The sequence below is a fragment of the Lissotriton vulgaris genome, chromosome 3_1, assembly GCF_964263255.1.
Source record: "Lissotriton vulgaris chromosome 3_1, aLisVul1.2, whole genome shotgun sequence".
Lineage (NCBI taxonomy): Eukaryota > Metazoa > Chordata > Amphibia > Caudata > Salamandridae > Lissotriton > Lissotriton vulgaris.
This window is the reverse complement of record NC_141689.1, coordinates 331,779,255-331,806,390: the sequence shown is the minus strand read 5'-3', so window position 1 is coordinate 331,806,390 and position 27,136 is coordinate 331,779,255. Positions and strand designations below refer to the sequence as shown.

The 27,136-nt window shown below is 45.8% G+C and overlaps 2 protein-coding genes across 2 annotated transcripts in view; one reads left to right on the top strand and one right to left on the bottom strand.

The window, feature by feature from the left end:
- The window catches only part of SKP2 (S-phase kinase associated protein 2), a 217,016-nt gene extending 200,221 nt beyond the window's left edge, over positions 1-16,795 (bottom strand). Inside the window, exon 1 of the mRNA XM_086960536.1 lies at positions 16,698-16,795. The gene's annotated coding sequence lies outside the window, so the exon portion shown is untranslated. The remainder of the gene's footprint in view (positions 1-16,697) is intronic.
- A 69-nt stretch (positions 16,796-16,864) lies between these two features.
- LMBRD2 (LMBR1 domain containing 2) overlaps positions 16,865-27,136 on the top strand; it is a 420,428-nt gene continuing 410,156 nt past the window's right edge. The window contains exon 1 of the mRNA XM_086960534.1: positions 16,865-17,105. The gene's annotated coding sequence lies outside the window, so the exon portion shown is untranslated. The remainder of the gene's footprint in view (positions 17,106-27,136) is intronic.

Sequence of the window (27,136 nt, the reverse complement as noted above, 5' to 3'; positions counted from 1 at the left end):
AGGGCTATATAAAACCTTTCAAATACATAAATAAAATGAACATGTGTAGATCCTGTATAAGTGTTCTTCAAGGTACGAGGGAATGCATGAACTTGCTGCTAGGCAATGTTTGTGGGATATCAGGAAAAACAAAAGTAAAATCTGGCCCACCAGACCATAAACAGGGCCACAAACAGCCAAAAACTGTCACATACCCTAACCTATCACACCAGCTCTTCTGGAAACTGCAAAGTTGCCTTACAGGCCAGTCTGACCCTGCATACAAGATGACATACACTGCTAACTTGTATGCATTGCTGTGCACCGCACCTCACAGGAGTACATGTGCATACAGGTGGAAAACAAACAGGGCACCTCTCAGAAGTAAACACGTAGGCAGAAAGGCGAATATTGCACATGAAAACAGATTGCACCTACTATTTCTCAAATACATGTATGAACTGGGTGGAAAGTAGTACAGCTCTCCAAAATGCCTGGCTGTAAGTACACAGGAAGGTTATTCTGGACATGGATTGTAATATACAGCAGATCGGGAGAGCTGAGAACGAAAAGGGAAACATGTGGAAGAGAAGTAATAAAGACTGTGAGAAGTTGACCTGATACATGATGCTCACTAGTTCTAGTGATCACCTTGTATCAGTCCAAACAACCCTTATGGTGATTGGTTGTAAGTCAACCTTATAGACCAGCTATCCTAATGGTAGCATGGACAAAGCAATCTTAGGCTAAACTCTTTTGGCATGTGAAGCCAGCTGTTTTACCACATATAACCCCTTCAATACCAAATGAAAGGACACCACACAGGTTGTTATGAAAATAAACAAGATATTTATTACTAACAAAACACCTCTGAACTCTTTATGAGATCAGAGGGCTAAGCACATGACAAGACTCTTAAGAAAAATACGATAAGTTGCACAAATGACAATGGTGCCCTAGGGGCACGACAAACCATATACTAAGTAAATTGTATAAGGAAATCGATAGAAGGAATGGAGCTGTCCAGAGGCTGTAGGATCGCTGGGACTACACTACCCTAACCTTAGGTAAGGGTCAGAAGACCCACGGGACGCGTGTGCAGAGTGTGAACTCACACGCGAGAAGCGTAACAAAGTCAATGGACACTACAAATTACGAAAAGGTAAGTAAAAGACAGTTCCGACTGGTTAAGACTAAAACGACTGGATACCTGGACACTAGGAGAGTCAATCTACCCTTAAGCACCGAAATGCTCTCGTTACCTCACCCACGGGCTGCAGGTGCATAGGTGTGAAAGTGTGTCGGGTTTCCACGTTGAAGTCAATGGAGTCTTGAAGAAAAGATGCTTCAGGCGACCAGGAGGAAGATGTCCGGAGTGATCCAAGGGTGGATCAAGGAAGATGGAGACCTGAAAGCAGAGGTGACAATGTTCAAAGTCACTAGCCAGTGACTGGAGTGGAACCAGGAGGGAACCAGATGCTGTCGTCGCGATCAGGTGAAGAGTGGACACTTGACTCTGCAGCCACGTGGACCAGGAGGTGTCTTCGATGACCAGGATGGAGGCACGAGCTGTCCCACGCAGGCTCTCGCTGTCGGCGGTGTCTGTTCCGGATTTGGCGTCAACAGGCCTTGGCAAAGGCAACCCACGCGGTGAGTGGAAAAGGCGTCTGGTGCGGACCAGGAGGGTCCGGGTGCTTCTCCTTTGCAGGGAAGCAAGGGCCAGTCTGGAGCAACCAGACCAGCGGTGTAGATTTTGTGGATCGTCGTCTAGGAGGCCACTAGCTAGCCGGCAAGTGACCACACAACACATCGAGCAGCAATCAAGCAAAAGGGCCCCACGCAGATCTCGTGGATGCTGGAGGGCTGATCTTCTGTGCAGGAGCTGCTCGGGCTGGGGCTTCTCAATCCCCAAAGCACTTTCTCGAGGATGCCTCTGAAGTCGTGCTGGAAGCGAAGTGCAGTTTCTCCAAGATGGCCGGTCCCACGTGTCTCGTCGCACCCACGGATCTCAGCTGTGCTGCAGATGTAGGTAGAGGTCGGAGAGGTCTAGAAGTCCGGATCTCGTCGGGCTCTGAAGTCTGGTTCCGGCAGGAAGGACGACAAAGTGAACCGCTAAAACGCTTGATGGTGCCTGCTTGTGCAGGGTGGTCACTCCTTAGCCACGAGGGAGATTTCTTCAGTCTTCTGTGGAGCAGAACGTCGAAGTCCAGAGTTTCTTCTTTGTAGTTTCAAATCAGGATTAATCTAATCTGGAATGGGACCAGCTCCTGCCTTTATTCTCCTAAAGGGGGCTGTACTGTGACTAGGTCCCTCCTATGGGTGGGACCAGGAAGGGGGGTGGTTACACCCCCTATCCCTTGTCCGGTTTCGCGCCAGAGCTGGGGCTGGAGTGCCCCAGCAACTGGTTTGAACCGGGGAATGCTCAGGGACACCTTGTGTGCCCCAGGCATGTCTCATTCCTTTCAGCCTGTCCTACCTCAATACACAAAATCCTGTCTGGGGTGGTGCTAGCACCTCCCAAGGCAGGAAACCCTTTGTCCAGGCCTCCCTCGCTGGAAGGATTTCCCAGCAGCAGGAGGTCAGCCACGTGTCTGTGGTGGCAGCATCAGTGGCGTCACTAGGGTTGGTGTCACCCGGTGCGGGTAGCTCATGGTGTCACCCCCTTTACGACTTACCGCATGGGCTCGAGTCTCGGCAATGACGCTGAACATCCTGCGATTCTACGCAAATAACTTAATCTCCCTGTGCCTAACAAAAAATGAATGTGTCTTCATGTAATGCAACTGGTGCTATGTAAAGCACTCTGATACCCGATTCGGGTCAAGTTTGCGCTATATAAAACTCTGTATGATATCCGATTCGGGTCAAGTTTGCGCTATATAAAACTCTGTAAAATAAAAAAATAAAATGTAATATTACTTAACCCCTAGTCTGTCTGCTTCCACCACCCCGCCCCCCTGCTCATACCTGTGCAAGCCGGTACTGGGTCTAACTTGTGAATGCACAGTACCATAGCTGCCAAGGTTTCCGATTGCCAATGTGTGACATTTTCATAATTGCAGTGTAATTATTAGTGACATTCAACGACTATGAGTGACACATTCTTGCAAGCAAAATCAAGCAATGAAGAAGTGCAAAACATATAAATGACAGACATTACACCCATTTGGGCAACGAAAAACTCAGATCTTAAAACTGCTGTCAAGTGGTAGAAATGGAAGGGCACTAACCTAGCAAAAAGCAGTAGCTCACAGATAATACTCATAAAATACAGTTTTGTGAACGTGTGGTTCCTGTTCTTTCTTTCCTTCCTTCTCCCCTTTTATCCTCTTTCTTGCTTTTTCCCTCCTTCCCATTGTCTCATTTTTCATTTTCCTCTCTAGTAAACTTTTTCTTCCTCTTTCCTCACTCAAAAGGTAACCGTGGTAAAACGAGTTACCCATGTGGCATCATTTGGGATCAAAGCGTGCATGATGTTACTTCCGCTACCGCAGACATTTGGACTGACTCTTTATAAAACTTCCTCTGTATGCTAATAGAACCAAGAGGCCTTATTGATCCAGAGGCCCTGTGCATGCATTCTCTGGAGGGTGAAAGGGCGCTGTAAGCTGCCATCGACCCTGGCTGACTTTAGCACCCCGTTCGGGACTCAAGCACAGCTGTCCACGTGCAGCAATTAATGTATAATTGGTCTAGGTACTGGCAGACAAGGTGATCAGGAAGGTGCAACTAAACCTGCTCGCGCAATGTACTGTAAAAAAAAAAACGTCTCCGGGGCGTCCAGGCAAGGAGCACTTTCCTGGCTCCATTCATTAATTGTATTGCCCCCTTTCTGCAGTCTTGGCCACGGTGCCCTGCCCCACTTTAAGTACAGATTGGTCAGTTGCCCTCGCTGCCTGCACCCTCTGACCGCTGGTGTGTAAAAGCTGCCGCCTGCTATAGCATACGCTCTAATTATGTTTTGCAAGGTACAGGTGATGGCGATTGTGCATTTAAATTTGTAGTGCAGCAAATAAAACAAAATGCTGCACAACCATTCAACGTGCCCCCAAACAGCCCCCATTTTGGTGTAATATCGACGAAAACACCATCCTGTGCACAAGACTCAACAAGGCCTGCAGGCAGCCAAAATAAACTAAAGCAGAAACCACTGACCCACACAGGTACTGCCTCTCGGAACTCCGGCAGTGCCGGCCGGGGAAATACCGCGCAATCAGCACAGTGTGACTACCCATCAGCCCCCTAAGCACAGTTATTCGACTGCAGTACTGTCTTGGAATATTTGTTGGACTGTCTCCTTCCCCATAGCTGCCAAGGTTTCAGATTGCTATGTGTGACAATTTCATAATTTCAGTGTAATTATGAGTGACCTTTCAACAACTATGAGTGACACTGTCTCGAAAGCAAAATCAAGCAATGACGACAAAGGAAACATAAAGATCAGAAATAACAGACATGACAAGCTTCTCCCACACACACATGTAGCCTGTGGTTTACTTTTAAGGTATTGGAACGTTTTTCCGACCTCAACGTTATAAGCAACGGCCTTTAACTGACTGGATGTGACCAGCTGCAAAGAACAACTGAACTGTACTTTTCAATTCAACTCTGAAATTAAAATTATGAAGTCGCAAGCGTGACTGGAAAATCTATATTTTCGCATCAGACACAAAAGCTAATATGAGTCCTCCCTCTCTCAGTTGAGCCAGTAGCGCAGCACATCAGAAAGGTTGGACCTGGTAAATAACTGCCTTGCCTACACATTAACAATATATATCTCGGAATTCAGACTTAAAGCAGATTGAATATTTTAGATGTTCTATCTTATGCCCGTAGCTACTGACAATCCAGGGGGATTTCCGTTACACTATCAAAGCCGACACCCAGTTCCTACTCATACATCAAAAACATGTGCTGAAAAGAAGTTCTTCGAACCCCTGCCGTAGCTGCACACTTTTCTGACCGGGCCATTAAGCAGTGTGATTAAATCAATAGCTGAGCATTGGGTCTGTGGTGCGGCCGCCCGTTATTAATAACGAGTTTCACGGCCCTCAATGTCCACGCACCCAGCACCTACCAGCAGCCAAAAAACGGGTCCTGGCTCCAGAGAACTCACTGGTAACGTTCTTTTCAAGCAACTCCATCTGAAGAGCACAGAGCGTGACCTTGGACGGAAAAGGAGATGGCCTGGAAAGTGGAAACAGCAGCACAGAGGGGATGCTGCAGAGGAAGGGCCGGGCGAACGGCACACTTACCCCCTGCGGCTCTTGCTTTCTACCACCACCAAATTGCCAGGCAAAATTTACAGCAAAGAAATTATAGCACGGCAGGTTTTTTTACAGCAACGAAATTACAGCACGGCAGGTTTTTTTACAGCAACGAAATTACAGCACGGCAGGTTTTACTCTGTATGAAGACAAATACTGCCGCTCACTTACTGATTCAGGCGCCAGTGGGCTTGGATCAAATTACTTGGCTAGGGTGCGATCCAATCTTCATTACAACCGCAGGCCGCGATGACGACGTGGAAGCAGGACGTAACGTCGCGTGGCGCGTATGACGTCATTCAGAAGGTAATGTGGGTGGAGTTGGGAGTCTATTGATAAATTTTAGCACTAGCAGCTTCCAGCGTTACCAGCTACTTCAGTTTAACCTTTATAGCAGCACGTGTTGCATGATACTTGGCAGGGCTGCTTCCCTGGCATTTGCAGTTCGGAGCCGCGGTGACCCGGCAGCGCCCGAGGCCACTCAGATGCCATGCTGCTGAATGATTCTTCCCGTGAGAATTACGGTACTCCTGCTGTGTTTGTGTTACACAGCGAGCCAGAGCAGCGTAACCAGATTGGTGTCACCCCATGATGGGGTGACACCCGGTGCGGTCCGCACCCCCCGCACCCCCCTAGTGATGCCGCTGGGCAGCATCCATTTTGTGATGCTGAGGCTCAAGTTAACTTTAACCAGGGTTCTCAGTTACATACATGTTGTGTCCTTCTAAAAGGGTGGAATGCTACCCACGTCGCCAGAACTGGCGAGGGGGTAGTATTCCAATTCCTATGACACCTTACTCGACATGTTTTGATAATACTATGCCAAAGTTAGCAATAACCGCAAGGATTAAAATCCACTTAAGAGTATATGGTATAGCGTTATCATGGAAACAGCTAAAGGACTTGGTTCCGAAAGCTGCAGACAGGCTCAGCTCATGCTAGAGCATCATCTCACATAATTCCAAGCACTCTGCCTCCAGGATTGTTAAGGCCTGCCATAGGAGTGACTTATAGGAGTATATGTGTCCATTTTAGGGTTAGATATAGGTATACTAATCTAAAGCAAAGGGTGATTACACCACCTTGCCCCAGCTGTGTTACCAGCCAGTTGTGTCTGTTTAGATGGCCAGCCAGGGGTGGCACAATACATGCTGCAGCCCCTGGTAGGCCTTGGGTACACTTATGCCCTGGGTACCTATGGTACACTGTACAAGGACTTACAAGAGTGACCCAATACCAATTAGATATGTACCTAAGGTACATGGAGTCCATTTCAACAGAGAGAGCAGGAAGCCTGGGGTCCTGGATAGCAGGATCCCAGGCCAACTATGTCGAAAACCAGCAAAACACTAGGCAAAAAGTTGGGGGCAACCATAGTCAGATATCCACCTTCCTACAAATACAACAATGAGAAGAATGATGACTAGATGGTGGAGACCGAGAAGGAAAAAATCTGAAATTTACAAGGGCCCACAAGTGAGAACCGCTAGACTCTAGACATCACTAGCACATACAACTGTTAAAATTGCCTCAGTTGAGAGGTTTACTTTTATCCTCAACTAGATGACCAAGAAACGATTTTAAAAGATAGATTGACCGCTCTTCCTTGAAGACGCCGCTAATCAGCAACCAAGAAGCATGAATCCATCCATTAGAAATGTAGGCAGCAACGGTTGCTTCAAAAAGTATCCAGCTTTCTTTAAATAAGAAAGGAGTGTGACTCTTTTGTTTTATTCCACTCTGTGAAATATAGAGCTTCTTTTTGACAGGGTACAGTACTAACCTTGCAGCTTCAGTGGCAGGCGTGGACCACTGGAGCCACTGCACGTGCAGTTTAAACTGCGCATGACCACACACCACACCGTGACCTGCCCTGCTCACCCTGTGCCACACCCTGAAGATACACAGTGGCGCTGGCCTCGCACAGCAGCTTACATACACCTAATGTGAACATGCGGACGAGCCAGGCCTGCAAAGTATGTCATAGTAGCCAAGTCAGCTTTTCAGGATATTGAGATGGGATAAACTAAAATAAAATTCATAAAGGAACCCACACACAGGCAGCATCAAGCCTGATATTTTAGAATGATGCCAACCCTTGAATGCAAGCCTTCCACACACCCAGTTGCAACTATCAATCTGCTACCATGTTGTTCCAAACCACATCATTTACTCTTCACCTCCCCTGTATTCAGTCCTCTCCCCGAGGGAGGGATCAGCCCGCTCCAGACTGTCCACTCACAGCTACTGCAGGGACACACAGCAGCAGCGGTGTACTCATAGCTACTGCAGAGACACACGCATAGCCAATAGGTCTCGCCTATCGGACCTTATAAGTGTTTCATTATCCAGCACAATATCCGTGGTACAACAAAATCAACTGTTGCATGGCTAAACACTTATAAGGTCCCAAAGGCGAGACCAATGGGCTATGTCAATGCTTGTTCTCTTTAAACCCCGTGGATGAGGTTTGGGGACGAGAACTACTGGGATAGCCCGGGGCTCTTAGAGGGTTCAATTACCCCTAACTCCAGCATCTTGCTGACTTCAGCTCTGTTACTTTCTTTGACTTGATCAGACTGTCAATAGATTTTGTTCTTGGCAGGTACACTGTCACCAGTGTCCACATCGTGGGTACACCAGTTTGTCCGAACAGGGGTCAAGGAAAAGAGCTTATAAGGAATACTGCTGCAAGACATGCTTGCAATCAGTCTGCTGTTGGGCAGAGAGGGTGTCTGAGTAGACAACACCATCCACTGACCCATCTTTGGGGCTGAAAGAGAGGAGGTCAGGGAGAGGTTCACTCTCTGTCTCCTGGTCCTCATCAGTCACCATCAGCATGGTGATGTCAGCCCTGTCATGGGATAGCTTAAGGCAGTTCACATGGATCACCCTTTTGGGTATCCTGCTTATGCCCAGGTCAACCAAGTAGGTGACCTCACTTTTCTTTTCTAGGATGGGGTAAGGGCCACTCCATTTGTCCTGGAGAGCCCTTGGTGCCACTGGCTCCAAAACCCATGACTTTTGCCCTGGTTGGAACTCCACCAGTGCAGCTTTGTGGTCCTACCAGTGCTTCTGGAGCTCTTGCCTGGTCTCAAGATTTTTGGACTCTTTTTCCATAAAAACTGCCTTTCTGGACCTTAGGTCTAATACATGGTACACAATCTCTTGTTTGGGTTGTTGGAGAGGTTTCGCCTAACCCTCTTTTACAAGACAGAGTGGTCCCCTAACAGGATGGCCAAACAGAAGTTCAAAGGGGGAAAGTCCTACTCCCTTCTGAGGCGCCTCTCTGTAGGTGAAAAGCAAGCATGGTAAGAGAACATCCCATCTCCTTTTGAGATTTTCAGGGAGCTCCATAATCATGCCTTTCAAGGGCTTGTTAAACCTCTCAACACGACCATTGGCTTGTGGGTGAAAGGGTGTAGTAACATGTACTGAACTCCACACTCTTTCTACATATGTTTCAGGTAAGCAGACATGAAGTTTGACCCTCTGGATGAAACCACCTCCTTAGGAAACCCTAGCCTGGTGAAGACACAAATGAGGGCCTTGGCTACCGGAGGAACTGTAGTAGTCTTAAAGGGGCTTGCCTCAGGATACCCGGTGGCATGATTCACTACCACCAGTATAACTGTGTTTTCTGATGCTGTGGGAGGTTCAAGTGGACCCACTATGTCCACACCTACCCTTTCAAAGGGCTTTGTGTGCCCACCCGTCTTGCCACTGGCTTGACAGGTAACAAAGGAGCTGACAAACTCCTTTACCTTCTGAGACATATGGGGCCAGTCAATGTGGCTAACTAGCCTTTCCCAGGTTTAGGTTTGGCCCAGATGTCCAGCTAGGTGGATGTCATGAGCTGAAGTTAGTAGGAACCTGCTGTACTTCTGAGGCACTACCACTCTCCTAGTGGCTCAAGGGTTGAGGTCTCTGGCCTCAGTGTACAGTAGTCCATCCTCCCAATAGACTCTGTGGGTACCACTGACATCTCCCTTTTCCTGTGGAGCAGTGTGCTGCCTCAGGCTTTCAAGAATTGGACAGTCTTGCTCTTCAAGGCACAGCTCTTCCCTAGAGGGTTTCCCTGGTCCTAAGAGTTCAACCGTAGGTTTGGTTCTCTCTGGGGTCTCCAGGTCTCCCTGAGGAGAGGGGTCCTGATGATTTTGCTGTACAGAAGTTGGTGTCCCAGTCTTCTTACCATTTCTCTTGGAATGTTGGGCCTTTCTTTCATGTGTCAACACTCCTTTCTCACCCTGCTTTCGACTCAGTGCTCTAGTCTAGACATACACAATCTCAGGGATGTCCAGCATTGCTGCATGGGTTTTCAATTCTACTTCAGCCTATGCTGAGGTTTCCTGGTCATTACCAAGCAGACAGGCAGCAGGGATTAGGAAAGACCACTATCTGTTTCAGGCCAGTAACACCCCGCCCCCACCCTCAGTCGAATGTCACCATAGCCATGGCATGGTTGATAGTAACACTGTCAGCGTTGGTGACTGGGTAAGATTTCCCATCAAGGTATTGCTCTAGGTGGGAAACAAGTGTATCTCTCACCATAGTAACAGTGGCACCTGTATCCCTCAGGGTTTCTATTCTAGACCCATTGATCCAGGGGAATTGCAAATACTTCTTTAAGTTGGGGGCCACACAGCTAAAGTGGCAAACTCAACTTCACCCTCAGTGACTAGAACTGCTTCAGTGTGAACCCTGATTTGCTCTGGGCACACTGTTGTTCCTATTTGGAGACTGACTACACCAGGAGTAGCTGTAGGAGACTAGGGGGCTTCTTGTTAGGACAAGTAGCATCTCCAATTAAGGGTCCCAGTTAAGTGTCCAAACTTCTTACAGTTGGGATACCAGGCCTTTAGGGGATCAAAGTTCTTTCCCTTGTACTTATTATTGGAATGAGTTGAGTTTTGGGACCCACCCCCGTTTGCAGGATTTTGGAGCCCTTTTGAAGACTTCGCTTTTTATCGTGGGGTTCTCATCCCCTTCCCCTGGGGAGGTTTTGTAACGCCTTTCTTTTGGTCACCCCCAGTAACTGTTTTTGTCACCCTTATCTTGAACCAGTGGTCTGCCTTCTTTCCCAATTCTTGGGGAGAAATTAGACCTAGCTCTATCAAATGCAGATGTAACTTTTTATTAGTGCAATTACTTAAAAAATGTTCTTCATAAAAAAAGTGTAAAGTCCATTGAAATCATTCACATTATTTACAGTTAACAACCCATCTATTGTGTTGACTGAGTAGTCAACAAAGTCAATCTAGGACTTATTTGGGGTTTTGTGAGTCTAATTCTACATTCCTCAGTTGGGAGTCCAAAGCCCTCAATCAGAGTATTCTTCATGAGGTCATAAGCATCGGCCCCGGTAAGGGTCAGGAGTCTGTCCCTGCTGTTACCAGTAAACAGTTCCCAGCTACGAGCTACCGGTAGACATCAGATGCACCCCCTCCCTGAATACCTTCAGGAAGACCCTCAAGACCTGACTCTTCAGTTAAACAGATCTGCGGTCGGCTAAACAGATCTGCAGACCCCCACCCCCTTGAAACAATACATTCTGAAGATATAGATAACAAAGACGCCCTTGACCAAATGATTAAGCGAAAATAAGAATACAATAAAATAGTGAGTAAGCGCGCTGGAGTGTGGATTAACAAATTCAAGGAACTCAAGCTGTGCGAAGGGAACAAAGCAGGCAAACTACTGGCATCATACCTAAAACACAAACAGAGACAATTTACTATCTCCTCAATTAAAAACTCAAATAATATCGTTCAAACCAAAAAAAATGAAATACTAAAAGCCTTTCAATCCTTCTACGAGGACCTGTACAAAAATAAACAAGCAATTGATTCTGTTGAGTGCACTACGTACCTTGAGACATTAAACCTACCAAAACTAACAGAGGCAGATGGCTCTAAATTAGGGAACCCAATCACGGAAAAAGAAATCTCGACTTCCATAAAATCCCTCAAAAGAAATAAAGCCCCAGGCCCAGATTGCTTCTCGGCTTCCTTTTACAAGGAGTTCGACAGATCACTACTACCCACCTAACTAAAATGATTTTACTCTATATCTAAAGAGGGCTCCGTTTCCAAATCAATGAGGGATGCCACTATCATTGTCGTTCCGAAAGAAGGTAAAGATCCCCTCTTAACGAACAATTATAGACCAATCTTGCTCATTAACTTGGACTGCAAGATCTACGCTAAAATCCTAGCCAATAGATTAAATGCGATCCTTCCAAAATTGATCAGCAACTCGCAGGTAGGGTTCCTCAAATACCGTATGTCTAAGGACAACACTAGACTATTTTGCCATGCCCTAGAGAAAGCTAAAATAACACCAGCCCCCTCTATTGCCATTACCCTAGACGCTGAAAAGGCGTTAGACAGGGTTTCATGGTCATTCTTAAAACACTGCATGTCATCTTTGCATATCAACATGGTGATGGCTCTTTATTCAGTCCCTTCTGCCGAATTGCTTTTAATGGAACACTATCGGAGTCATTCAGTTTAGAACAAGGCACCAGACAGGGCTGTCCTCTCTCCCCTGCACTATTCTTCCTGGCCTTAGAACCACTAATCACAGATATTAAACAAAATGAAGAAATAAGGGGGGTAAAATTCGGAGAAACTCCAGTAAAAGTAGCCGCATACGCGGATGATATCCTCATAGTTACAGAGGACCCAAAGAAACTATAAAAGCCCTCATGACCACCATAGAAAGATACTCCAGTCACTCCGGCTACAAATTAAACTGTGACAAGTCCGAAGTCAAGCCTCTGAATATTCTCGTCACACGTGCTGGGTGACTCTGGCCTCACATGGCAGCCGGGATCCATCAAGTATCTAGGAATCGAATTGGGCAGCATAATTCTAGAGATGCTCCAACGCAACGAAAATATTACCCTTGAGAAAATTAAATCCCTTCTTGACGCTTGGTCCCCAAAATGTATTACATGGGGCCATCTAGATGATGATCTCTCCCCTAGTAAACTATTTAATTACTATGCTCCCCCTCCTGCTATCTGAGGACTTCCACCATAAGCTGGACGTTCAATTTTCAAAATGTTTATGGAAAGGGAAAAGGGAACAAATTAGCATGAAAAAACTTAGGTTAGATAAGTCACTAGGAGGGGTCAACCTGGCTGACTTTAGACTTTAACGGAAGGTATTCTTAGTGAAACAAAGCTCATACTGGCTTCTGCCATCAGTAGATTACTCCCCTGTGTGGCTAGACATTGAGGTAACTCTCTTAATGAATCTCACCCCTGTGGCCCTTCTAACCTCAAATCTAAATGTGGTCATTTGCTCCAAGTCCATATTCAAAAATACAATATTGGCTCTGTTAAAGATAGACAAACTATTAGATACTAGGATCAAGCGGTCTACTCTTGAATCCCTTTTGGACAATCATAAACTACTATACAAAGCGAAGACTTTACATAACGAATCCTGGATTAACAAAGGTATCCTTTTCCCCCAGCAACTATTTAATGGAGCATATCCTTTTTCTTTTAGAGAAATACAGTCTAGATACAACCTAGACCCACCCGATTTCTATAACTTCCTAAAAGTAAAGTCAGCAATAACCAAAGCAAAACTGTCCCCCCTTGACTCTTCCCTTCCAAGATACCTATTGAAACTTCATAATTTAGGCAACCAGGTCTCCTGGTAATATAAGCTGATACGCCCACAACAGTCTGCCCTTAATAAGAAACTCAAATCTTTCTGGGAGTCACACTCCTCTTCTCCGATCTCGGAGTTGGACTGGACCAAAACTTGGAACTCAACCATGAAAAACAAGATCAGCCCAGTTCTCTTCAAGACGAAGTTCTGGTTACTACGTAAGGCCTAAAATTCACAAAAATGCAGGGTTTTACCTTTCAGGGAATACTTGCGCTCTGCTGTGTTACTGACTGCCTATCCGGCTGTTAATTTTCAGGTGGTGGTGCTACAGGAGAGGGGGGACCCTCTTAACCCCTCAAAAGGATGTTGCTGCACAACACCTAAACAAATGAAAAACAAATTCCTATGCACACACTATTAAATTCAAACACAGAGTGGTGTAATAGTCTGTACGGTCAGTATCATCATAAGAATTAATGTCCACTTCTTCTTGTCTGAGCAATTTTTTCTTTTTATTGCTCAAGCTATGCCACGCCAGTCGACACGTGTTTCGTCAGAGTGCAGATCGCTCTGACTCTTCAGGGCTTTCTTGTAATAATGGCGTGTATTGTAGTCCCACTTGACCGGTGATAATTCCAACCCGGTAAGGGTATCTTTTCTGTTTCAAATGAATATGGATCTTCCCATGAGTCTTCTGTATAGAAACAATTAACGTGTTCTATGTGCCGTATCATTGCGCGATAACGGAACAGGAACAGTCCATGTGTACAAAAGTCAATGCTATTGCCTTGTCCGGTTTCCGATTCTCAAATCCGTGCTACGTTGGTTTACGTGGTGTTTATAGTAAAACGTCCGAATATACCTGGACCTCCTGTTCCACCTAGCCGCGAGTCCAGCGTTTCTAAGTGACGGCGATTTCGAATTACTACATAAGGCCTACTGGACACCAGCCCGTCTCCACTCACACAATATCAGAGACGATCCCACCTGCTGGAACTGCAAAAACAAAGTAGGTGACCTAGAACATCTATTAATACAATGCGAATGCGTGATACCTTTCTGGGATAGGGTCTTCGAGTTCATCTCCAAACTCTTCTCATGTTCACCAAAGAGAGATCTTTCGACTCTAACATTCGTCTTCCTTAGAGCAGAGTCACTGAATGACAAAGATAGGGCACTCCTAGACCTTCTTCTAACAGCGGCAGTCATGATCATACTTAACAATTGGAAAGACATATGTAAGGCTTCCTTTAGTTGCTGGTTAAACTGGGTCACCAACCTAAGAGGGGCTGATAGCGTAACTCTCCAGAACTCACCATGGAAATCATCCACCAGACACGTGGGACACTCTTGACCTCTACTTTAGTTCACATAAACCACCATGAATCACAACAAGTAGGATAAACTAATCTTCCCCACGTTCCAATCCCACTAGTGTCTGCCTCTCTCCGGACCAGCGTCATTACTCTAGTGTCCACTAATAAAGTCTAATGCCTAAGTGGCCCTAAACACAGGGCTGAGGCTCACTCTGCTGACCATCTGGATATTCCTCATGCCATCGCTAACCTTCTCAGCCAACTATAAGATACTACACCTGCTATTACATGTATCTAAAATGTGTTTTGAAATGTTATTTACTGCCATATCAGACTGACTATCGACATCTGTTTTATATTTATTTATTTACTTTCAGTTGTTTATGTCTTATTGTCTTCATTTTAATTACTGTATGTACTGCTTTATTTGGAAACAACCAATAAAAACTTTTGAAATTAAAAAATTGAAGAAAAAAAAAGGTTGGTCTCTCATTGAGGCTGTCCTCAATAGCACCTGATCGACCTGTGTAGACTCTAGATGCTGAGAGATTTATTCTTGTAGTCAGGGCCACTGAGCCCTTCTCTCCCAATGAGGTGGGGGGCTGGTAGTTATCCTCATCCTTTCCCTCTACTTCTTCACCTGCGAGGTCTTCACCCTTCTCAGAAGAGTGGTCCTTTGCATACCCTGCCGATAGCTCCTGGAGAATTTGTTTGGAGGAATGGGACCCCATAATTATATTTTTAAGCTTGCATAGAAACCTTATCTCCCTAAATTCTAAGTGGAGCTAAGGGGTGAAGTTGAGCTCCTCGACCTGGTTCTCTATGCCATAGTTATCTTCACTAACAGCTGGGTTTTTGTTAAAAGACATTCTAACAAAAAGTTCCTAACCCTTCTTACCCCTAAATAAAGTGAGCTTGTATTTTTCTTAAATTCTAAAGGGACTTAACCAAGGCCCTAAGAAGACTTTTAGTAATTTGGAAAAATTTGTCAAATTCAAAAATCAGAATTCTAAAGACAATTTAGGAGTTCTGTTGTGTGATCAGGTGGTGACAAAGTCATCCAACAAATGCAATGTGCGAACGTCACAGCCTTAACATGGAGGACTGCACTGTAGACTTGAGCAAACAGAGCACCACTTCTTCCAAGATGGCCTCCGCTGACGTAGGCGAGACGCGTTGCGCCATAGCTATGCACCCGTTGGCGTCTCATGAGCTTGAGGGCAGTTGGCTTGAAAGTTACAGCTGTTGAGGCGGTTGGTGCTGCTCAGCTGAGGTAAATAACGGAGCCTGGCAGTCAGGCTTTCCAAGATGAAAAGTTATAAAACTCATGATTCTGCTGTGGTCAAAAGGTGTGGCAGGTGCACAAACGCTACATGCTGTTGAGTGGCAGATACAGGGGCCATAGACGTAGGTTCACAGGGCTAGAACATGGTAGCAACAAGTCTCCGTGAGAGGTGACGGTCTAGAGAAGAGTAGTTAGACAAATTGAATAATCCGGTTGGTAACAGCAGTATGAACTGTCATATCTGAGAGATGTCCATGAAGTGAAGTCTGGACGCAGTCACAGCTTGAAAATTTCACGAAACTTAAGACTGTGTTGTGTTTGCATTTCTTAAATGTACTGTTGTTCTTTCTTTGTGCATGTGCCAGTTTAGGTCACTGCTAGAATGTAGAATGTTATACATGTCATGATACTGTGCATCATTTGTAAAGGACAGTTGTTCCTGAGATGCTGAACTTACTGGATGACATGTGATTGAGCTCTTCGAGTTATTACAGGAAACGTATCCAATTCCTGCATTTATCCTTTATTACAGACTGATTTTAAGAATATGCGATTTCCTCAGAACTCACTGACCTGATGTTGAAGAATCTTGTAATTGCCCACTGGAAAAGTAATCAAGTAGGTAGGGGCTTCTTAATTGACGCTTGTAAATTCTTGAAAAATAAACATTTATGAAGTTAGTTACACGCTTGGCCCGGATGTGTTGGAAGCTCGTCGCCACATTTGTAAAGATGACTTCCATACGTTGAGGTATACAGTAGATGTTTGTTAGAACACTTCCACCACATACATATACAGAACAGTGAGGAGATCCGGTATTAGCGTCCGGTCACTGCAGTCATCAGTTGTTGTCTGTCAACATTCTAGAACATACAGTTGATGACAGGCGGAAGAGGGAACAAAGTAGTGAACAATGCAATAGACATTAACATTGACAGCACCTATGACTCTTGCATTGCCGATACCTGATCGCTTTGCCAATGCTTGTTACTACCTTAGCCACATTAGTAGGTACCAGGGTTCTCGAGTGCACATTGAATATTGTTTTTTATGGTCTTGCATTCTCTCTGCATTCTGCTACATCTAAACATACAATTATCATAATGGTGAGGTCACGGAAAAATAACAAAAGCACAAGTTACTAATCTTTTATGTAGGTAAATTTCAAGAACCGATGAAATACTCTGTCAAGTCGTAAATATCGCCATGTGAAAATTTGACTTACTTTCTAGACAGTGGAAAGATTGACGTCTATGCTTTTGTGAACATGTTCGCTCGAAATAAATAACTGCTGCAGCTAAAACGGATAAACCTCCGCTCACTAACAAACTACACGCCCCAGAAACCTCAGCCGTGACAGAACAGCTGAGCCCTGCGTGTGGTGCCGGTGGTGTACGTCACGTGGTGAGAGATGCGGAAGTGACGCATCGAAGGTGCTGTGTAGCAGATCCAGCCTGTCATTTCTGATGTCAGAAGAGTCGTAGCTGAGTTGTACGGGTAGAAGAAGGGCGCAAAGAGCGTGCGGTTACTGAGGCTGCGGGGAGCGCAGTGAGCATCCTCCCCCGAGACGTTAGTAGGGTATGTAGGAAACCCTGAGAGCCGAGCACCGAAGGACGGCCATAGAAGAGAGCAGGTGAGCTCTGTAGCCCTTCTCTGGCTGCCTCTTTATCATAGGTGTCAGTGCCTTCGTACAGCACAGACTCATCGCTCTTCGTTACACGGATCGCATCCCTTTGGTCCCAGCACTGACGTTTCACCCATCCCATACCTGCCACTCCTTCCATCCCAGCCATTGGCATTCCCTCCATCCTTGCAATTGGCATTCCCTACATCCTTGTCATTACCTCCATCCCAGCCATTGGCATTCCCTCCATCCCGGCCATTGGCATTCCCTCTATCAGTGCCCTGGCACCCCCTTCATCCCTACCCTGGCATCCTGACCATTCAAGCCATGACGGTCTCCCCATCCCTGCTCTAGCAGTTCTTTTCTCTCTGCACTGACAGTTCCCTTTTGCCTGCAATGGAAGTTTAGCCATCCCTGCTCTGGCTGTCTCGCCATCCCGGGACTGGCTGTCTCGCCATCCCGGGACTGGCTGTCTCGCCATCCCGGGACTGGCTGTCTCGCCATCCCGGGACTGGCTGTCTCGCCATCCCGGGACTGGCTGTCTCGCCATCCCGGGACTGGCAGTCTCGACATCCCGGGACTGGCAGTCTCGCCACCACTGCACTGACTCCACGCAGCCACTCAATCAAGCAATCAGTCCATGTGTACAGTGAGGCTAATCACAAAGTGGGTATCCGTGTGCTTGCAGGACGCAATAGGCTCAGTGGAATAGCCAATCGTTTTCTTGAGATTTCCAAAATTGTAACAAAGGTGAGAAGTACAAAAAATATAAATAATATACCGAACTCTACAAAGAATATGGAACGTTCCTTTCAACAGACATGTTTATGAGGGAGGAACATAGAATACAAAGTGGAAGCCAATTGTGTTTTGGTGTACATTCTACTTAGAAGTACAACTGGTAGAGAAGACGTCATAACATTGTATCAAGGATTGTAGCATACGAGTTATCATATCATTGTCATGTGTACATAGATATAACCTAGTTAAGCAAATTTAACATAATCCACTTGTAACATCTTTCTTTGCATTTTAATACCTTAATCTGAAGGACTTTTCTAGTAAGGAGTGCTTAGCATGTTTGGTTAGATACATACCCCGTGTGGTGGGACAAAAATAAGGAGAATGGCATCGTAAATGCTTGACTTAAGGGAAAATTGTCAGTATTTATTAAGTACTCCAAGCTTAACCCCTTCGATGCTGTTGACTGAATGGTTCCGTCATGCACGTCGGTTGAGCTGTGCGGATGACGGAACCGTTCCGTCATGACTCCACCCGCGCAAGGCGGAGTCAGCATGGGCGGGGAATTCGCGCCGCAGCGATGCGGTTAATACTACCCAGTGATACAGTTAAGTTATGCTCCCATATATATTGCCTAACCTTAAGGAGCCAGGCAGGAGTGCCAATTGTTTCAAGGTGGCTCACATTCAAAGGAGAAGACATTAAGAGAATCCCACATTTTCCTGATGGTATATCGCCAAGTTGAGAACTGTAAAGAGATGTTATCAGCACCTCTAAGGAAGAAAAGCCATTCTTGCCGCATTTTGAAGGAAACGGCTTTGGAGTTTTTCCAGTTATTAAGAATTAGTGTACATGCAAGAACAGGCGCTACAACATTAGAACCCATCCAAATTATTGCTCAAATGCTCCCACAAATCCCCTAGTCCCAGCTATTTTGTTCACATGATTTTCAAGAGTCAGTCTGTTATTGAACCAGACTCCCAAGTTACGTACCGTGTTGCTGGGAACCAAGGGGGTGGCAGAGGAAATGGGTCCGCAATCATACGGGAGTGTGGGGGTTTCTACCTACTGCACAATGCAAGACTTCCCTCTTGTCGGCATTGAATTGAAGAGAATTCTCTCTAAGCCAAAGTGCTGTATCTCGCAGACAAGAATGGAAGTCCTGCAGAGATACAGAAAGCATCTTAGTAAATCAAACTCAAACGGTCCACACTACCCAACAGTATCTAAAAAACAGCCCATTGCCAACCCCTTTCCATGGACCTACCCAAAGCGCGTGGAATTCAGCTCCCTACGTATGAGATAGGTGCAACCGGCCACTGGCCGACGCCGTATATGTAACAGGGCGCAGTTACCCGACGTCAAAAGACGTGAGGATGCATTCATGACATAGAATGTGGGACAGTATTTACTGGCAAGGGCCATAGCGGACTCACCTTTTCCTGCCACCAGCATTCCTTTGGGGCCCCTTACGCTGCCTGTTTTCCCTGCAGCCGCTGCTTGTGACTCCGCATGGCTTTGAGGGGAGAAACTACAGCTCCCAGCAGGCTTAGTGGTCAGTGACGCCCACCCCAGCTGCAGCGCGACCGGAGGCGCTCAAAAGAACGGAGGCTCCCTCGGAGGAGCGGGGACAGTATTTACTGGCAAGGGCCAGAGCGGACTCACCTTTCCCTGCCGCCAGCATTCCTTCTGGGCCCCTGACGCTGTCTGTTTTCCCCGCAGCCGCTGCTTGTGACTCCGCATGGCTTTGAGGGGAGAAACTACAGCTCCCAGCAGGCTTAGCGGTCAGTGACGACCACCCCAGCTGCAGCGCGACCGGAGGCACTCAAAAGAACGGAGGCTTCCTCATCGTCGCGGACACGCGCGGCGCCGGGTTAAGCCCGGGCACATGGCGGGCCCTCTGTGGCCCTCAGAGGCCGGAAGAGGCTGGCTGGGCCACGGACTTTGGCCCTGCACTAAAGGACCTATATACCCAAGTGAGACCTTTAACTCTGTTATCAGGATAAAGTGCTTCTGAAGTTTGTTTAGTTTTCCCATCTGGTACCTAAGTACAAAATCAAGTTTGGACGATGTCTAAATCCCAAACTGATAAAATTGCATCTGGGTTGGGCACCATGGACAATTACTTGGTAAAAATGGTGAATCAAATTAATAACGATCGTAGGGCCTCGCTAGGCCGAGGGACCAATCCTGTTTTACATGAAGTTATGCCTATCCCACTGGTGGATTCAGCTGTGGTTGATATTCCTGATGTGAGTGATAGGGCAGTCATAACGGCTGAAGCGCAGGTGCATGCCGAGTTGAATGAGGATTTACCTGATATACCTGTTATACCTATTGAGGCAATAGAGCAGCGACCGCCTGCCCACAGACCAGTGAGAACTTGTAGAAAGTTACAAATCAAACGCAGGAGTAGAGTAGAAACAGTCCAATTAGTTCCTAATGGCTCTGCTATTGGAACTGATTTACATGTAGATAAAAATGTAGCTGGTACAAACATAAGCTCGGAGCAATTACCCTATTGATTCGCACTATAGAAGCTAAGATAGAGGCAAAGATAGAAGAGCTGTTGAAACCCTTGACATCTAAATTGGATACTGTGGCCCTAGAAGTTAATAGATTAGGTGGACTGATAGCAACACACTTGGCCTCAGCCTCCGCCGAAAGATCTAAGGCTGTGGACAAGGGCTCTGCTGGAGAGGGGCAGGAAACTGTTAGAGTGAACTCACAACAAACTAGTCAGCAAACAACTGTAATCGAAACTGCCTCACCTGATCTGACACCACCAATCGGCCAGAATAAACAGGCTACAGTAGATCCAGAGGGTAACCCAGATACTAGACAAGTAAAGAAATGTCGCTACATTAATCTTCCGCCTGACTGTGCACCTTATGTGGTTGTACTAACAAATGTCCCGCCCATTGATTGTCACTCTGCTCAACCCTATGAGGAATCCCATGAATCACTAAAAAATAAAACTGTATCATGGTTGAATAATAGATGCGGCTTTCCAATCACATACTCTGATCAAATATTGTCAACGAGAAGGGTGAACTGGATTGGTCCGTCCAGAAAGACAGTTAGTAGGAATTTTATTATTGTTAACTTCAAGCATCCCCAACACGTTGCGACAGTCTTATTAAGAGCGGCCTCCTTAGTTTACAATGTGAACAGTGTATGTGTACGCCCATTCGGCTATTTCTACACTCATCTAATTAAAGCCCCTCCTAATCCTAGGAGAATTAGACCATTTATTCCTATTCAGCCTCCGGCCCCTGAAGTAACATATCTGTATAATGTTGATAACCACTGTATGAATGGGTTCAATGTTGCAACGCAGAATAGATTTGATTTACTCTCGGATCTGGAACCGTGCGATTGACGTGAGGAATCCGAGAGACAGGGAAAGGAGAGATTGGAGAGATTGGCTGATGTGGGATGTACAGAGATCACACGGGTAAAAATTAGTCAAAACAATGTAATCTCATGGAACATTGCAGGATTGGGTGCTAAGATGGAGGACTGCAATTGGATTAGGTATATTAAGCAGTATCAGATTATTTGTTTGCAGGAGACTTGGCCAGTTGAATGTGACCATTTCCTTGAAGGGTGTAAGGCATTCTATGTCCCTGCAATAGCAACAACTAGGGGAAGACCTAAGTGGGGGAAGGTCACGTTTATCCCTGTTGCACTATCTTGTAAAGTACATAGAGTCTTAACAAGCAATTCTGGAATCATTGGTTTAATTTTAACAGGAGAAAACTGTACGGCCGGTTTGGTCAATTTTTATAACGCTGTCAATCCATGCTCAGTTTCGAGTCAAATATCAGCCCTGAAATGTCTTTATCAGTATCTCAATGAAGGTTTGCCTCCACAATCTCATGATCATGGGTGATTTTAATGTTCACCCTTGTGGTGACCCCTTTTTGAAGAGTATTTCGGATTTGCATTGTGCACGATCCGAGGGTTTGCATTTGGAACACACGACAGAGGGGGAACTTTTTAATGATCTATTGAATGATCTGGACTTGACGTTGACCATGGCATTGTTGGATCCCACCAAGTGTTTTGAGACCCAGACCTTTAAGGGGCATGGGAGGGGAAATTTCATTGATTTTGTATTACTTACATCCCCAAAGCAGTCCTTTGTGGATTCTTTCACTATCAAAGAAAGTGAATTTAGTGATCATAATCTGCTCACTGTTCACCTGAGGGGTCCATGGATAGCTAAAGAAGGACCGAATCATAGCACTGGTAGGGTGAGCACAACTGATGGGAGACGCCGACTAAGATGGTCTAAGATCCGCCCAGATCTGCTGTACAAAGACATTAAAGCCATTTGTGCAGATGAAATTATGGTTTGCACTCAAGAAGGTTCGCAGCCGAGTAAGGTCCTTAGTGCCTTCCAAAGTCTATCAGACAAAGTCTCCCAGTTGTTGTCTGCTCCAGCAAATAATTTAGAGAATATGGGACCGAAATGGTTTAACCACGATTGCTCTAAAGCAGCAAGAAATCTAAGGTTGGCACTGGTAGCTAAACCTAGAACAAAGGCGACAGTTCAGATGTGTCGGAAAGAATACAAAGCTACAATTGCCAAACATAAGGAATCCCTAAGAAAAGAGGCATGGAGCGAGATCCTTGATCCCACTACCTTGCGATGTAGCTCCAAATTCTGGGCGGTAATGAAGAAACCTTTCCTGGTCCATGAGCCGGGTAATGGTTTGGAATGCTACATACCAAAGGAGGAGTGGGAAGCACACTTTAAGCAACTATATTGCTGCTCGATGGATGAAACATCCAACCTTGTCCCTTGCAATAATGGTGAAATAATTAGTTTTGATAGAGGTGAGGTTACAGAGGGTATTGTAGGACTAACAGCCGGGAAAGCTCCCGGTCCTGATGGGATTCCTCCAGACTTAAGTCTGAGCCAAATTTTTGGGCACCCATATTAGAGTCTGTTTTTAATGCTGCTGTGAAAAATGGTTGTCCCGGTTTACAAGAAGGGGGACAAAGGTAGCCCACATTGTTATAGACCTATTTCACTAATAGACTCTATGGTTAAAATAGTAGGAAGAATCCTACTGCAGAGACTTTCAGCCTGGGCGATGGAAAACAACATCTTGTCCATCTCCCAGTATGGTTTCTGCAGTGGCCGTTCAACAATAACTCAGTGCCTTAACCTCTTTTTAATATTAAGTAAGTACACTGTTGGTCAAAGGGGTACCATCCACCCCGCCTTCATTGATCTGTCCTCAGCTTTCGACTGTGTAAACAGAGGAAAGTTGTGGCAGTCCATGAGGGTGAAGGGTGTAGATTAGGGAAATTGTTAATTTTCTTATTGATCTACATAGCAATACTAGAGCAAATGTGAGATAATCTCAAGATCTGAGTACAGCAAATAATTTTGACATTAGAAAGGGTGTTCGCCAAGGATGTATCTTGGCCCCCTTCCTTTTTAATTTTTATATTAATGAGCTAGATAGCGTGCTGCATAGATAGACTGATAGATAGCTGCTGCAGTCGGCAGGCGGGGAATCCCTGGGCTTTTATTCGCAGATGATGCGGTTTTAATTTCCAGAACTGAGAGGGGTCTTCAGGCTCTCTTAAATGCTTTTAAACTGTTTATGACGGAAAGAGATCTTTTGGTCAACAATTCGAAATCATTTGTTATGCAAGTTGGCCAACAACCAAGAAGGAACTTTTCATTTAAAATTGATGAAGTAGTAATCCCCATATCAAAAACATTCTCGTATCTTGGGGTTCTTTTTGATACTAAACTTAACTGGGGTCCTCATCTTGCAAAAAAGAAAGGGGAACCGGTCAGGGTTAAGCTTCGATTTTTAACTTTGCATCGAAACTGGGAAAAAAACCTACCAGTGCCATGTTGAAACTTTATAATGCAAAATCAGTGGCAACTGCTATATATGGTAGTGAAATTTGGGGGTATGTTGCCGGTGAGCAGCTGCAGATTGCTGAAAATTTCTTCATGAAGCGCCTCCTGTGTGTCCCTGCAGGCACGTCAAATTTTGCAGTACACGAAGAGCTAGGGACACAATATCTAAGTGAAACTTTTTCCTTACGCCCGTTGCCCTGTTGGTTAAAACTGTGGCTGAATCAGGATATACCTCTGACACATCTGATTGTGAGGGACTATCTGATCCAGGATAAGGCAATGGGCACTCCATGGATAAAATATCTGAAATCCAGCTTTGCCAGGCTTGGCCGTCTGGATCTGTTTGAACACCCAAGTCAGATTACAAAAGGGGATCTGGAGTTAACTAAACGTGCCTTCCTTATGGACAGGAAGACCCAGAGGGAAGGTGTGGAGCTCCAGAAACAAAGTGTGAGAAAATTTGTCATACTGAAAACGTGTGAAACCACAGAGCCATGTTTGTTTGGCTCACTGACCTCTCATGAAAAGTTCCTGCGAACAAGGTTTAGATTGAATCTCTTTCATCATCTGCTGATTAGGCCAAAAACTGATATTTTTAACAAATTTGCAGCACCCTGCGGCTGCGACGGAAAGTCTCCGCAGGATATGCTGCATTTTATATTGTTATGTAGGTTTTATGAATACCCACGCAAGCGCTATCTGGTTACCCTTTTAAAAAAAACTTAATTTTACTCCGATCAGACCGGCATTAATGTATTTACAACTTTTGCATAGTGACCGTATTCTCCAAATTACTGAATTTTTAAAATTGACTGTGAAGCTGAGAATTTGTATGGATCGGTAATGGTCCCCTGTGATGAATTATTTACTTTCTTGATTCCATTGTATAGAAGATAGCACATTCCTGCACCTTTGGCACTTTATCCGACATGTGTTTACAATTAATGTGTTTTAAATTGTTTTTTATCACTGTATCTGTACTTTTATGGATTGTATAAAAACCGAAATAAAGTCTTTTAGAATGAATACTGCACAATGCAAGACTTCCGTCTTGTCGGCGTTTAATTGAAGAGAATTCTCTCTAAGCCAAAGTTCTGTATCTGGCAGACAAGAATGGAAGTCCTGCAGAGATGCAGAAAGCATCTTAGTAAATCAAACTCAAAAGGTCCACACTACCCAACAGTATCTAAAAAACTGCCCATTACCAACCCCTTTCCAGGAACCTACCCAAAGCGCGTGGAATTCAGCTCCCTACGTATGAGATAGGTGCAACCGGCCGACGCCGTATATGTAACAGGGCGCAGTTACCCGACGTCAAAAGACGTGAGGATGCATTCATGACATAGAATGTGCGCATCCTGATCGCATTGGCCATAGTTGTAGTTTCTTGATGTTATAATGAACTACACAACACGCATGACGACATGTCGCTAATCTTTGGTGATAAAAATATGATGTCAACTGTAAACGAAGCATCCGCTCACAATGGACCTCACTTAATGTCACTACCTACACTTGTATTTATAATTCTAGAAGTGGACGGACTTGACACACAACCGGGATATGCGTGTCCCCAAAAATATATACTCACAAGTTTAAAAGCAGTATCAGTGAGTGTAAGAAAATTAACAGTTCTTATAAAATACAGTTTAAGGGTGAATTTCACGCCAGCATCTTAATCAGGTTTTGGCGAATATGTTATTAAGATAAGGTCGACAGCATCTAAGTACTATCTCTGCACCGCACCCTCCATGTGAACTAACAGTCGTATAACAAGTACTAGAGAATACAGGAGATAGACAGTCCCAGAAAGAGAGTAAAAACATGCTGCTCATACTAAAATCTGGAATGACATTGTTATTATTAGACAAACATTGGTCTATGTGACACAGTATATGTGGCTATACGTAGAGTCTTACAGGCAAGCATCAATCGGAAATGGCACAAATAAGCACATTGTAAAAAAGTTGCAAGCCACTGGTATTATATCCTAGCAATGCCCAGTTAAGCATAACATCTTTTTTTTTGTTGTAAAATTTTTTATTTTGCAGACAAAGAAAAAATAACAATAAACAAAAGGTACCACATTTGGTGCATAGCTGGTCCCACACAGTGGGAAAGCGTGAAAGTAAGATGAGGCAGAGCAGCAAAACCAAAAGCCAGCGGGTAAAGTCTTCATTTGCTGAGAATGTCGGCAGTCCCGCACCTATCCCCCAGCATGGGGTAGCTCAATCAGTGCAGCCGGTAAATAGTCCAGGATCGCCCCGATCTCTAAGTAAGCCTCATCTCGGCGATGCAACTGTCCCAATGTAGCACCCAGCCCCTCCCCCCAAGAACTCCCCCCCCCCCCCCCCGTGACGGCGCCGCTCGCATTCTCCAATCATCCAACAAGCATACTCTAGAGCTGAAACAAGTGTAAATTCCTCAATGATGCCGGGCAAACAGCCGAAGGCAAGCCAGCAGAAAGAAAGGACACCAAGGGGCCCCACTCGTGCCTGAAGTTTTTGTAGTTGCCTATAAATATATCCGCCATTCTCTCGAGACTCAAAAGTCTCCACAATCTAGAGTGCCAAAGGGAAACCGCCGGAGCCTCCTTCCGTTTCCAGGCCGAAGCCAACGTGAGTTTAGCCGCGCCGAGACACAGCCACAGGATCTTTTTGTCGGCTCGCGTTTGGTGTTCAAGACCGGGGTCTCTCAAACCCAGTAGCACGAACTCAGGGGAGTCGTCGACAGGGTACCGCAGAATGTCCTTAATATGGGACAAAATCTCGACCCAGAAGGGCTTAATGATCGGGCAATCCCACCAAATGTGGCGGAAGTCCCCCAGGAGGCCGCAACCCCTCCAACACCTGTCCGTGACCGCCGGGAAAATGCGATGAAGTCGAGCCGGGACCATGTACCATTGCGTAAGAGTTTTGAAATGCGCCTCCCTCAGGAGTATGGAATGATTAAATTGCGTCATGTCCTTCCAAAGCGCCGACCATTCTCTGTCAGTGATATCCCTCCCCACCATCTCCTCCCATTGCTCCATGTAGCGCGGTCTGGGGGAAAGGGCCGAGCGGAGCAGCAGCTGGTATAGAAAAGAGATGGCCCCCTTCATGGCAGAGGTCCTCAGGAGAAAGGCTTCAAAGTCGGACAGAGGTCTCGTCGCCGCCTCCCGCACCCCCGGCGATGTGGCCCAATGAAGCAATTGTAGATGCCGGTACCGCTCCCCTGGCTGCACTTGGTAGTCCCGCATGCAGTTCTCAAACGTCAGGGGATCGGGGCCATGGAACAAGTGAAGTAACGCCCGGCATCCCCCCTCCCTCCAGCCGTCAAAGGGGCCCTCGGCGAGCGCCGGTGGGAACTCCGGATTAAAATGCAATGGAGTGAATGGGGATGGAAAGGTCGTCCACCTCTCATCGCC